General features: G+C 42.6%; 1 long non-coding RNA gene across 1 annotated transcript; it reads left to right on the top strand.

Moving 5' to 3' along the window:
- The first annotated feature begins 6121 nt into the window (after nucleotides 1–6121).
- 1700091H14Rik (RIKEN cDNA 1700091H14 gene) lies at nucleotides 6122–11649 on the top strand. The gene is made up of 5 exons (NR_073362.1): nucleotides 6122–6304; nucleotides 7292–7454; nucleotides 8755–8886; nucleotides 9583–9723; nucleotides 10881–11649. It is a non-coding gene; the product is annotated as an RIKEN cDNA 1700091H14 gene (long non-coding RNA).
- The last annotated feature ends 293 nt before the right edge of the window (nucleotides 11650–11942 follow it).

Raw genomic sequence — 11942 nt, 5'->3', positions numbered from 1 at the left:
AGGCTGCTATGAACATAGTGGAGCATGTGTCCTTCTTACCAGTTGGGGCATCTTCTGGATAAATGCCGAGGAGAGGTATTGCTGGATCCTCTGGTAGTACTATGTCCAATTTTCTGAGGAACCGCCAGACTGATTTCCAGAGTGGTTGTACAAGCCTGCAATCCCACCAACAATGGAGGAGTGTTCCTCTTTCTCCACATCCACGCCAGCATCTGCTGTCACCTGAATTTTTGATCTTAGCCATTCTGACTGGTGTGAGGTGGAATCTCAGGGTTGTTTTGATTTGCATTTCCCTGATGATTAAGAATGTTGAACATTTTTTCAGGTGCTTCTCTGCCATTCGGTATTCCTCAGGTGAGAATTCTTTGTTCAGTTCTGAGCCCCATTTTTTAATGGGGTTGTTCGATTTTCTGAAGTCCACCTTCTTGAGTTCTTTATATATGTTGGATATTAGCCCCCTATCTGATTTAGGATAGGTAAAGATCCTTTCCCAATCTGTTGGTGGTCTTTTTGTCTTATTGACGGTGTCTTTTGCCTTGCAGAAACTTTGGAGTTTCATTAGGTCCCATTTGTCAATTCTCGATCTTACAGCACATGCCATTGCTGTTCTGTTCAGGAATTTTTCCCCTGTGCCCATATCTTCAAGGCTTTTCCCCACTTTCTCCTCTATAAGTTTCAGTGTCTCTGGTTTTATGTGAAGTTCTTTGATCCACTTAGATTTGACCTTAGTACAAGGAGATAAGTATGGATCGATTCGCATTCTTCTACATGATAACAACCAGTTGTGCCAGCACCAATTGTTGAAAATGCTGTCTTTCTTCCACTGGATGGTTTTAGCTCCCTTGTCGAAGATCAAGTGACCATAGGTGTGTGGGTTCATTTCTGGGTCTTCAATTCTATTCCATTGGTCTACTTGTCTGTCTCTATACCAGTACAATGCAGTTTTCATCACAGTTGCTCTGTAGTAAAGCTTTAGGTCAGGCATGGTGATTCCACCAGAGGTTCTTTTATCCTTGAGAAGAGTTTTTGCTATCCTCGGTTTTTTGTTATTCCAGATGAATCTGCCGATTGCCCTTTCTAATTCGTTGAAGAATTGAGTTGAAATTTTGATGGGGTTTGCGTAAGCCATATTCTAATAACATGAATACTAACAGGAAGGGATTACAGATTAGCACAAAATTGATTTCTCCATGTCCTAAGACACAAGCATACAATGTCTCGAGTGAAAGGAATTTACCATTAAGTTTTATGTGGTAACCAGCTCCACAGCAATAAACTATTCTGGTGGTATGGAAAAAATATGTTTAAATATATAAATATTGACTCAAAAGAAGGATAACATATGCCTAGCACTGCACTTTTTAGTAGAATGTTTTGTGTGGCATAGAACCTGTACTCTGTTATAGAGTAACAACATTGAAGTACACACACACAGACACACACACACACACACATACATAGACACACACACATTTGTGTATATATATATATATGTATAATTAATTTTAAATATTATTTATACATTATATTATAAATATATTTTAAGCATATAATTTATATATTACATAAATATTTATTTCATTATATGATGATTATAAATATATAAAATATATGTTTAATACATATAAATATACATAAATATGTTACCATTTACATACACCTGAGTGTGAAGCCATCTACTATAGTATGGTTCTATTTTGAAGTAGAGGTACAGAATATAATCTGAGGGTTCACAGGCTTCTTGGTTAGGTAAGACTGTTGATCACTTTTTCACAGCAGATTTCATACTATGTAGTCTGCAGGGTTTTGGTATTTCATTAACATGAATATTATATAAATAAAGAAAGCTAAGTAAAAGATACCAGACTCTAAAGATTACATAGAGCATGACATTAAGTAGGGCTTGCACATAGTTATGTTAAAATATTTATGTAAAAACCCTCTCCAATCTCTGACACAATTAGATATGATTCACTAATCAGTACAGTATGAGAACTCCCAGATCTCAGCTACTTCAGGCATCTCTAGAAAACGCCTCAAAATAGATGCCTTATTTTCATCTCTCCAATTCTACATAATTCCCCCTTCATCTGCATTTTCTTTTCCACATTTAAAAAGCTAACACACTATTATATTTCACTGATGTATGCTTAGAGTATAATACTACTTCCCTTATAGCTATTGGTCATTGCTAATATGTATTGGTGTTGTTAAATTTTTTCTGTAGAATAAGATTCAGGACATGAACCAAATCCTTGCTCCAGTTTTTGTTTTCCTGCAATAAAAAGCTGGGCTGCAATTCTCACATAAAATCTTTCAGAACACCTGGCCAACATAACCATACTTTGGTCATTAGTGGTGACATTTTCCATTCTGTCCAGGTCAGTCATCGCAGCATAGAAACTGGCTGGACGTGTATTAAACTCTTCTGGCTAGTTTCAGTACTGCAAGGGGATCTATCACACTTTATCTAGATGTGTTGTGTATTGTCTAGTGTCTTATTCTGGAGTCTGGGTATTTCATGTGTATTTGCATGGGGATCCAAAGGATCTCTTCTGGATACGTTTGTCATTGGAAGGTGATTGATAGCCACCTTTTAATATTTTGAGTACCAAAAGGCAATCTATCCCACACTCTGGAAAAGGCACTTTGACTTCAGGTCAATTTGGGTGAGGTACTGAGCAGGAAGGTAAGAGCTGTCCTGTGAGACATCAGAAGTCCCTTCCCTAGATGTTGTGTTGTAACCTGGAGAGCCCTGGCATTTTCTGTGATGTTACTAATGTTATGGTGACTCCAACTGCTCTTGGAGCATTCATTAACTACCTTTATAGTTCCCCCTTAGACATGTTGACAAAACTGAACAGGCCTCTTGGAGGAGAGAACAATGAAAATACAGAGACCAGAAAGAGGCAGCCACAAGATGGCCTTCAGTCTTAGTGTTAAAGAGCAAGAATTAATGGTCCGGAGGAAGTCACTGTGAATCCTGGGCATGAAAGAGGGAGCTTCCTAGAGAAGGTGAGCTTTAGCTTGGACTTCCAGTAATGGGAATTGGAGCTTGGAGCTTCTGGGAAGCAGTTTGTTTGATAGAGAGCAGGACTTGTCAAGGCTGCAGCTGCTCTGCAAGAGCTCCTTAATTTCATTCTGACTGTCAGAAGAGGGCATCAGGATGCAGCCTCCTCCTCCTTGCTCCTAGGGCTGCACCACAAGCTGACTTTGATCTTAAGATGCTCTCTGGATGACTTTGGTACTGGATGGCAATCTGTCTTATCCCATATTCTGGATACTTTGGGTACTGAGGATCTAGCACCCTCTTCTGGATATATTTGATATTACATGGAGGACTTTCATCCTTTTCTGCCTGCTTTGAGTATAGGAAATAAATCTAACCAATTCTTCTAGTCACTGAAGCTACTCCATGACACAGGCCCCAAGGATCATGTGAATTCAGGCTATGTCCTGGACTACCATCATGCAGTGGCTGCCACATTCTGCCTCCTATATACTGAGACCTTCTGGTGCTTATTAAACTAAGTATCCTGATGCCAGGACAACACAGGTTGGGAATCCTTAGTAAGAGATCAAGGGCTTCAAGACCTCCCTCATAGGCCTGGAAGGAAACCCTTCTAAAATGTTCCCAGGAAGTCTGTGCCACAGGGTGTGGCCCACCTCAACCCTGTTACCACATTTTTTCTTCAGAACACAGATTCTCAGTTGTAGGTTCTTATTGCTACACAGCTACCCAGAGCAAAAAAAATCAGTATTTGCAGGAAGGAGACTCAATATCAGGATGGCTATATATAATCCTCATGGGATTTCAATGTGCCATCAAGGTGAACATATAGACAAAGAGCAGTGCTGACTAAGGTGGGATTCCCTGCGCATGGAGACAGCATCACCTTGCAACAGGCCCCACTGTAGACTCCAGATTCCAAGGATGCATAGACCCATGGGGGACATAAGCACATATACACACACAGACATACACACACACACAGACACACACACAGGCACACACACACACAATTGGTCCTCTATGAGGAGTCCATGTCTGTAGGCTTTTGCTACACTGCATCCTTGGTGTATTTCTTTAAGGTCCATGGATGTCTGATAGCAAAAATCAAGAAAAGAATATACCCCTGGACATATTTCAAGTTCTGAGACATTTACTACTTTCATCTTAGACACAGGCAATCACAGCTTGGTGGTGCTAAGCACTAGGGAATCCAGGACTTACTTGCATCACATCAGATACTAGCTGACATTGCCCTCCAAGCACAGCATGGCTGGCTAGCTTATGCCATCCAGAGCCAGTAGGACTGCAGTATGTGCTGAGGTACCTGACTAGCCACAGGGGTTGGGAACAATATCCTATCTTGAGAACAGCTGCCCTGATTTTAGGCCAAGAAGTGGGAGGGAGGGAGTGGGTAGGGGAGCAGGGCGGCGGGATGGGGGGACAGTACAGGGAACTTTAGGGATAGCATTTTAAGTGTAAATGAAGAAAATATCTAATAAAATAAAATAAAATAAAGAAGAGGAAACTTCTCAAGGAGTAGCTAAAAAGCTCTTGAAGGTACTGGACCAACAGTTTTACCAGTCCCTTTGAATTGTGTCAAACCATAGCAAAGAATTCATAGCCAAACTTGTCAATGAACAGTGAATGATTTATGAATAGATGGGAAACTTCATGGTGCATGCAGAATTCAGAGTTCTGGTCTCAGGAAGTAAAGAATTTTTCTTGAATGGAAACACTACAAAACTCTCAGTAGAGTTCAGGAAAAGGTGGATGGGCCTCATTCTTACTTTGGGCCTATTGTACCCAAATACAGGGAGGGATTCATCCCTATACTATTTGATTGGAATGCCTGCTGCATTGCTTTCCAGGCTCAGAGATAATCAGCTACCCAAACTATAACTATTACTTTTTCATTTCCCGTTTTCTCCAGTTCCCCATAAAGGTTATTCATCTGACTACCTGAGAGACAGAGTGGGCTTCTGACTACCACACCATCCCCCAGACACCTTGGACCAATGTCATAGTGATATTGCATAGCTCAAGAAGGTAGACAAAGACAACACAATCAATTTGGAAAGGCTTTACATGATTTTTCCACTATTTTACTGGAGAGTTTAGGTAGCATTTTAGCATGCATTCAGCACACCCAGGTCAAGAAGGTAGAAGGAACAGATGTCAATGCCAGAGCCCCTCCTGAAATTATGGATCCATTAAAATTGAGGTTTCACTGGACCCGAGGCCTGTTCATCCTCTATCCATCCAATTGAGTCTTAGGTATCTTATGAATACAGGATCATATTCCAATCTCCAACAGACTCAGGCCTAGAACTGGGAACTCAAAAATGTAGAAACTGGAGAAGTGAGAGCTAATGGGACTACGAAGAAGCAATCCAATGTCCCTGTTGGCCTTTGTTCACAGATGCCTATTTTGTCTGGTTGTTTTGGAGATAGAGAGAATGTGGGATTTTAGCTTTTGAAGAAGGGACATAAACTTTACAATTTGATGTTGCCCCTGTCCCTGACTTCTTCTATTGCCAAGTACAAGGGAGTTTTCATTGCAAAGAAATGGGGTTGTAAATCAGAGATTTCATGAAAACCCATTGCTCACTTTATTGAAACAATGTCTCCTCTCAAGGCAGTTGCACACTAACACATATACTCCAACTTGTGTAAAGTTAAAGGTGCAGGAGTAGGTTTTTGGAGTCTGGGAAACAGAGACACCTGGGTAAATCGACTGTTTGTTACATGAACTGACCCCAGAAGTAGATTTATATTGGAGAAGAATCTCCCTCATAAAAGGATCCTAATGAAGATGACCTAGCCATGCCATGGCACTAACAAACTCTCCCCATTCAAAGCACTGGACTTGTAGTGAAGCAGAGAGAAATCTCTAGCTTTGGAAGGAGAAGTTGCCAAGAGGTATCCCCAGGGGCAAAAGAGAGACTCCAGGAAAGGGCACCTCAGAAACTGGTCAGATGGGGCAAGCTGGTAAGCCGGTAGGCCATGGAAGTTCCAGGTGACATCATCACTAGCCACTTCCCTGGACAATCTCTTGTATCCAAGAGAACCCTAGAATCTTCTGTGATGTCGCCAGTGTTGTGGTAACCAGAGCGGCTTGTAGGGTATTCCTTCAGATCCTCATAGGTTCCCAAGCAGGCATGTTGTCCATGCTCCTCAGGGTATTTCAGAGAGAGAATAGAATACACACAGACACCAGACCAAGGCAGAAGGAGGCCGACCGCCCATCATGGTGGGAAAGGGCAAGAAACAACTGGTCATGGAGAAGGCACAGTGAGTCCTGGGCAAGGTTTGGGGAGCTCCCTGGGGGATGTGGGCTTCAGCTGGTCCTTCTAGGAATAGGGATTGTGATCTGGATCCTTCAGATTCCTCAATGGTAGAACCAGAGTCAAGAGTGTCTGATGATTAGTTTTACAGACAGCCTGGTATTGACAAGCCTGCAGGGGCTTTGCTGTGAGATCTTAATTTCCCTCTGAATGGCAAATTATGCAAAGACCAAGCTCTGTGAGAATAGACGTGTTGTTCTCAGGATACAGTGTTCATGTACTTCATCTTTTTTTTTTTAAGATCTATTTATTTATTATATGTAAGTACACTGTAGCTGTCTTCAGACACTCCAGAAGATAAAGTCAGATCTTGTTACAGATGGTTGTGAGCCACCATGTGGTTGCTGGGACTTGAACTCCGGACCTTCGGAAGAGCAGTCGGGTGCTCTTACCCACTGAGCCATCTCACCAGCCCCATGTACTTCATCTTAATATAGTTTCCTCTAGGTTACATGAGCATGTGATGCCAAGAACAGAGAGGGCTATTCCCCTGCCTATGAACCAAGGTCTCAGACAGTTTGGTATTGAACGCACATGATGTGGACTAATACACAGTCTGGGTTCCTGTAGCAGTGTACGAGCTCATCATGCATTTGAAGAAGACTAGAAAAGTGTTGGCTAGTATGCTGAGAGGTACGGCTTTGGTTGTCAGATATGAGCCAACAATGCCCTCCATTTATTCTTGCCTGGCCCAGCTTATGCATTTCAGGGCTAGGGCAATTACAATAGGAAGTCGGGCATATGTTTAGTGGTGGTGGTTGTGAACAGGGACCTAGCTGAGGAGCCCAGCTTGAAGACAGCTATGATGCACTATCAGGGATTCTCAGTGTCTCTAGATTTTCCTCTTCCTCAGGCTTCTGTGTGGGACAAAGCATGGTTTCCCTTTCCCTGCCCTATTATCGCTACAAGGTTACTAGTGTTTTTCTACCTACAGGGTCTGCTGGGGAGGCATCACCCCAAGCCCCCACCATCAATGAGCAGGAGAAGAGACACGAGAGGTTGGAGAAGCTCAAAAGAGAGCTCCAGAACATAAAAAATGCCAGAGACGAACTTCAGGGAATCCTGGCCAACTACACTAACAAGGATTTAAATGACAGGTAGTCATTATGCCCAGTTCTTTGCTGACTATCTTGGGCCATCCCTGTTAAGCCCAGATTCCCTCATACCACAGGTGGCTACAACTCCAGGCTGTTTACATACCCAAATCAATTTTGCTGATTGGAATTTCGATGCAGAACTTCACGTTCAGATAGGAGTGAGAGGGGGTCCCAGGCACTTTTGATTCTTCCAAAAGTAATTCAGAGCCTGTGGCATGAATCACAGTCTGGGGATGAAGGTAGTAATGTGTGAGCTCCCCTCTTGCCATTTAAGAAGTTTACACAGGTGTTGGTTGGTGGGAGTTGCTAGGAAATGTTTGTTTATAGCCAATCCTTTCCATAATTAACCAGGCGGTAATATGGGTCCAATTGTTCCTGTCAACAGCTGGACGGGCCTGTCACACATACTGCCTATCAGTATGACTGGATTGGCTGCAGTTTATAACGGCTTTTCTCGAATTTTTTTCATTATACTCTCAGATAAAGCCAAATCGATTCATTTATTTGGTATTACGATTGAGTGTAAGTGTGTGTGTGTGTGTGTGTGTGTGTGTGTGTGTGTGTGTGTGTGTTTGTGTGTGTGTGTGTCTGTGTGTGTGTGTGTGTTTGTGTGTGTGTGTAAAAGAGAGATAGACAGAGACAGACAATGGGAGAGATACTGGGTGCATGTGATCTTCTGTGAGCATTTGTGGATGTGTGTATTCCTGCGTGTGTGTGTTCCTGTGTGTGCAGCTTAAGATCTAGAGAGTCTGTATCATGTGATATATCCTGAGGTTGTGCCTGACTCCATTTCCAGGCAATAATAGTGAAGAAGCCAGGGAGGTTCATTTTTAGTAGCACAGCACTTAACCTCTGTGCTCACTGTGGATGCACATTGGAATCTCCTGGTAGGTTATAGAGGCTTTTCCCTGTAGATATGATTATGTCCTTTAGGAATTGATGTAGCAATAGAGCCAAGGATTGTCAATTCCGTGTCTAAAACCAGAAGGAGAATTGTACAGATTTAACGTGGACCCAGGCCTGTGACAAGGATTCCTGGAAAGTTCTGGGAGAACTAGTCTATTCTTTCAAACCCCTACAGGGAGCTGAGGCAGATCAGCACCCTGCCTTTACTTCCCTGGGCTTACTGGCCCAAGCTGAAGAGTAATAAGTTTAATAAGCACCAAGTGGAACTGGTAACAAGGAGCTAGGTCAAGTGGCATATATGGGGTGGGGTAGTGCATGATTCAGCTTCAATTGAAATGATCCTTGTATCCTTAGTTCACGGGACAATTTGTTCCTTGTCCATGCCTTCCCACAGGATCAACTTTGAGACATTCATGCTTGAGATGCAACATGACCAGGTGATGACTGACCTGAAGAGAATGCCCCAGGACATCAGTGAGGCCTTGTCCAAGTGCTAGCAGTTGACTAAAGAAAATCAGTTCTACTGGTGAGTGATTAACAGGGTCATAGCCCAAGACCTAGGCACAGGATATGTCTGCCAATCCTTGTATTTGAACTAAAGTGGGGACTCAGGTTCTATACTGTTAGTCTCTAAACAGGAAGCCTGACTCCTTCAAGCAAGGCACTAAGATTTTAACATCTTGGATCATTTTGACCAAGTGTGAAGAGACTGGGAGCCCCTCAAGCCACTGTCCTTTCCAACTAAGTATCCTCAAGATCGAAAAGGTTTCCACCATGATGGAGATATCAATCAGCCTTGGGCCTCTTGGGCTCTGAACATAGATTTATAGATGGGGTTTCCAGGAGAAACATAGAAAGATTCTGTGATGCTTGGGTCTCTTCACTCCTAGAGAATTTTGCCCCAGGTGGGTTTTTTTATACCACAGACTTATAAGCACATATAGACCCCGTGTTCTTTTCTGAGAGATACATGAGTCCCTGTTGGTGTCAGGGTTTTCAAAAGTACCTTGGGTCTTCTGGAAAGTGGCAGTCCTCTGGATTTGATCTCCCTCTATGGCCAATCTGGATACTTGTTTGGGGCTGCCTGGGGATCAGGGCCAATGATGAAGGAATGGTCCTTGGAGGAATGGGAGGAAGATGGATGCTTCCTGAATTCACCATGTTTTGTTTGTGGCTCAGCTTCAGGAACTGCCACCTCCTGATTGAATCTAACCTCATCCAGCACAAAGTCAGGATGTTGAGGAAGGAGAACAGACAGCTGCTAAGGGAGCAGATTGCATTGGAAGAAGGCAACACAGAAACAAAAATACTATGTAAGGAAGGCAGCCAGAAGATCAAAGACCACTATACTAAGCAGCAGCAGGTAGGATGAATGAAGCATCAGGGGCAGAATGCCCTAAAGTGTGATCATAAACACAGTTAAGCCTATGTAAGCATCCTGCACCTTATCCAGGCTCTCTCCTATTTCTCATCCAGTTTTACACTTCTGTGATAATTTCCAAGACTTTCTGTGGACTTACCCTCTTTTGAAGAAATTGGATTTCTGCCATGCCCTCTCCTCCCCATCCTAGTCGGCCACCTCTAGCTTGCCACTCTAGGCAGAGGAGATCCTGGACCCCTAAGGCAACCCCTTGAGGCTCTATGGTATGGAGAGGTGCCTCAGGATGCCACTTCCTGAATTATCTAGGAACCAGGTCCTCTGTTCTGCTCTATGGCAACTCATCCTGAGGGGCTTGGGCCTGCCCTGTCCTAGGACCAAAGGGCAGGCTCCAATTTTATTTTGTATGTGTGTGTGTATGTGTGTGTGTGTGTGTGTGTGTGTGTGTGTGAGTGTGTGTGTGTGTCATGGCTTGGCTGAAAAGATGCAGCGTCCTTTCACTGTCTCCAAGATGAGGTACTAGCACAGTATGAAAGTACCTAAGGAGCTATAAGCATAGCAGGGCTATTGGTTTTTGTTTTTGTTTTTGTTTTTGTTTTTTTTTTCCTTCATGAGTATCCCCTTTAGAGTTCAATGCTTACCCTTGGGAAGATTTGCATGAAGCACACTCTTGCTGATTACAGTATCCTTTCAGTTTGCATGAATTTCCTGTGAGATGGTTTCTCTGGGGATTCCCAGATATAGGGGTTCCCAAGGAGACCCAAGGAAGGATTCAGCACTCCAGAAATAATAAGAGCCTTCACTTCAAAGTTTGCTAGGCTCCCTAGAAGGCCTCTGTTTAATGTTAGATTCAGACACTGATACACACTTATTTTTCAATATCAAGTATTTAGACTATTGGAGAAATGTGGTGTTTTACTATAACTCCAGCACAGTGTGTAGTTCACAATCCCTTGTCAAGCAATTTTTTCATTTGAGAAAAACATCCAGGCCCAGGTGCTCTCTTCCCCTTCTCCTATAGGGATACAGGAAAGATCTCATATGAAAGGTCATACTGGATTGTCCTGCTGAGTAAAGCTGGTATTTGCTGGATCGCGGACATGGAAAGATCTCACCAGGCTTTTTTTCTCTTCCTCCCGTAGGTCTGAAATATTCTGCAGAAGCTCAAACAGATCAGAGACCAGGTCAAGATCTTGCTCAGACACAACTGTTCACCAGGAGCACTGGGTGTGCAAAGCAAATTAACCACCATTGCATCTAATCCTTGTAACCATGGCAATCTTGGGCTGCATTTTCTTCTTTTTTGGTTTGCTATGGGTAATGAGGCCTTTATTTTGTCTAGCCTCTGGTCCAGCAAGACTGCCTGTTTGGAAGGCTTCAGAGTAGTGCTAAGATACATCAAGATCTGCTCGGCATCCAGGAGGGCTATGAGAATGCCAATTTTGGCTGGTCCTGTTAGGTCATCTAGAATTATATCATGGTGATCAGTCAAGTGAATTTGAAAAACTTTGAGGTATCATCTGTAACATCTCTCATGCTCAGACTTGAACATCTCTCATGCTTCAGCAGAACACCCACCCCAATGAGGCATGCCTATATTCATCCTGAACAGATTATTACCAGCAGTGACTGCCTTTGCACTATTTCACCAAGGCCAGCAACAGGCTGTAGGTCTGTGCTGAACATCTGCAGCAAGAGAATGATGCTTAGCTTAATTATTTTGTTTGGTTTTGGTTAGAGTTTTGATTTCTTTGTGTCTTTGGTTTTCCTGTGTTTCATTTGAAGTTTCATTATGTATTCATTATCTTTTCGTTACTGTAATTAATTTGCTTTTTTAGCTAAATCTATATACTGTATAAACTGACGCCCCACTTCAAGATGTTATTGAATAAAATTAGTGTATTGTTATAGATAAAACATCGTCTCTAATTATGTCTATCATAAGGACATTCTGCATTTATGTGTGGTTCATACATAGTCTTGTAACACTAGAAGTTTCAGGCAGGAATGGGACTCTTCGAGTATCATGTTGTTTAGGTTTTTTAAGTAGTTCCCAGCCAGCCTGAGCTCCACAGAAAATTGAGTTTTTGATGTGGATAATGTGTCAAACTATGTGGATCCCAATGTCAGGATGAAAAAAGGATCCATGCTCTATCTCTATAGTCATAAATTTAGCTACAGTTATAATGTACTCTCCTGAGCAT

Source organism: Mus musculus, chromosome 14 (assembly GCF_000001635.26).
Source record: "Mus musculus strain C57BL/6J chromosome 14, GRCm38.p6 C57BL/6J".
Lineage (NCBI taxonomy): Eukaryota > Metazoa > Chordata > Mammalia > Rodentia > Muridae > Mus > Mus musculus.
The sequence above is the reverse complement of the archived record's forward strand: the minus strand, read 5'-3'. Positions and strand labels throughout refer to the sequence as shown.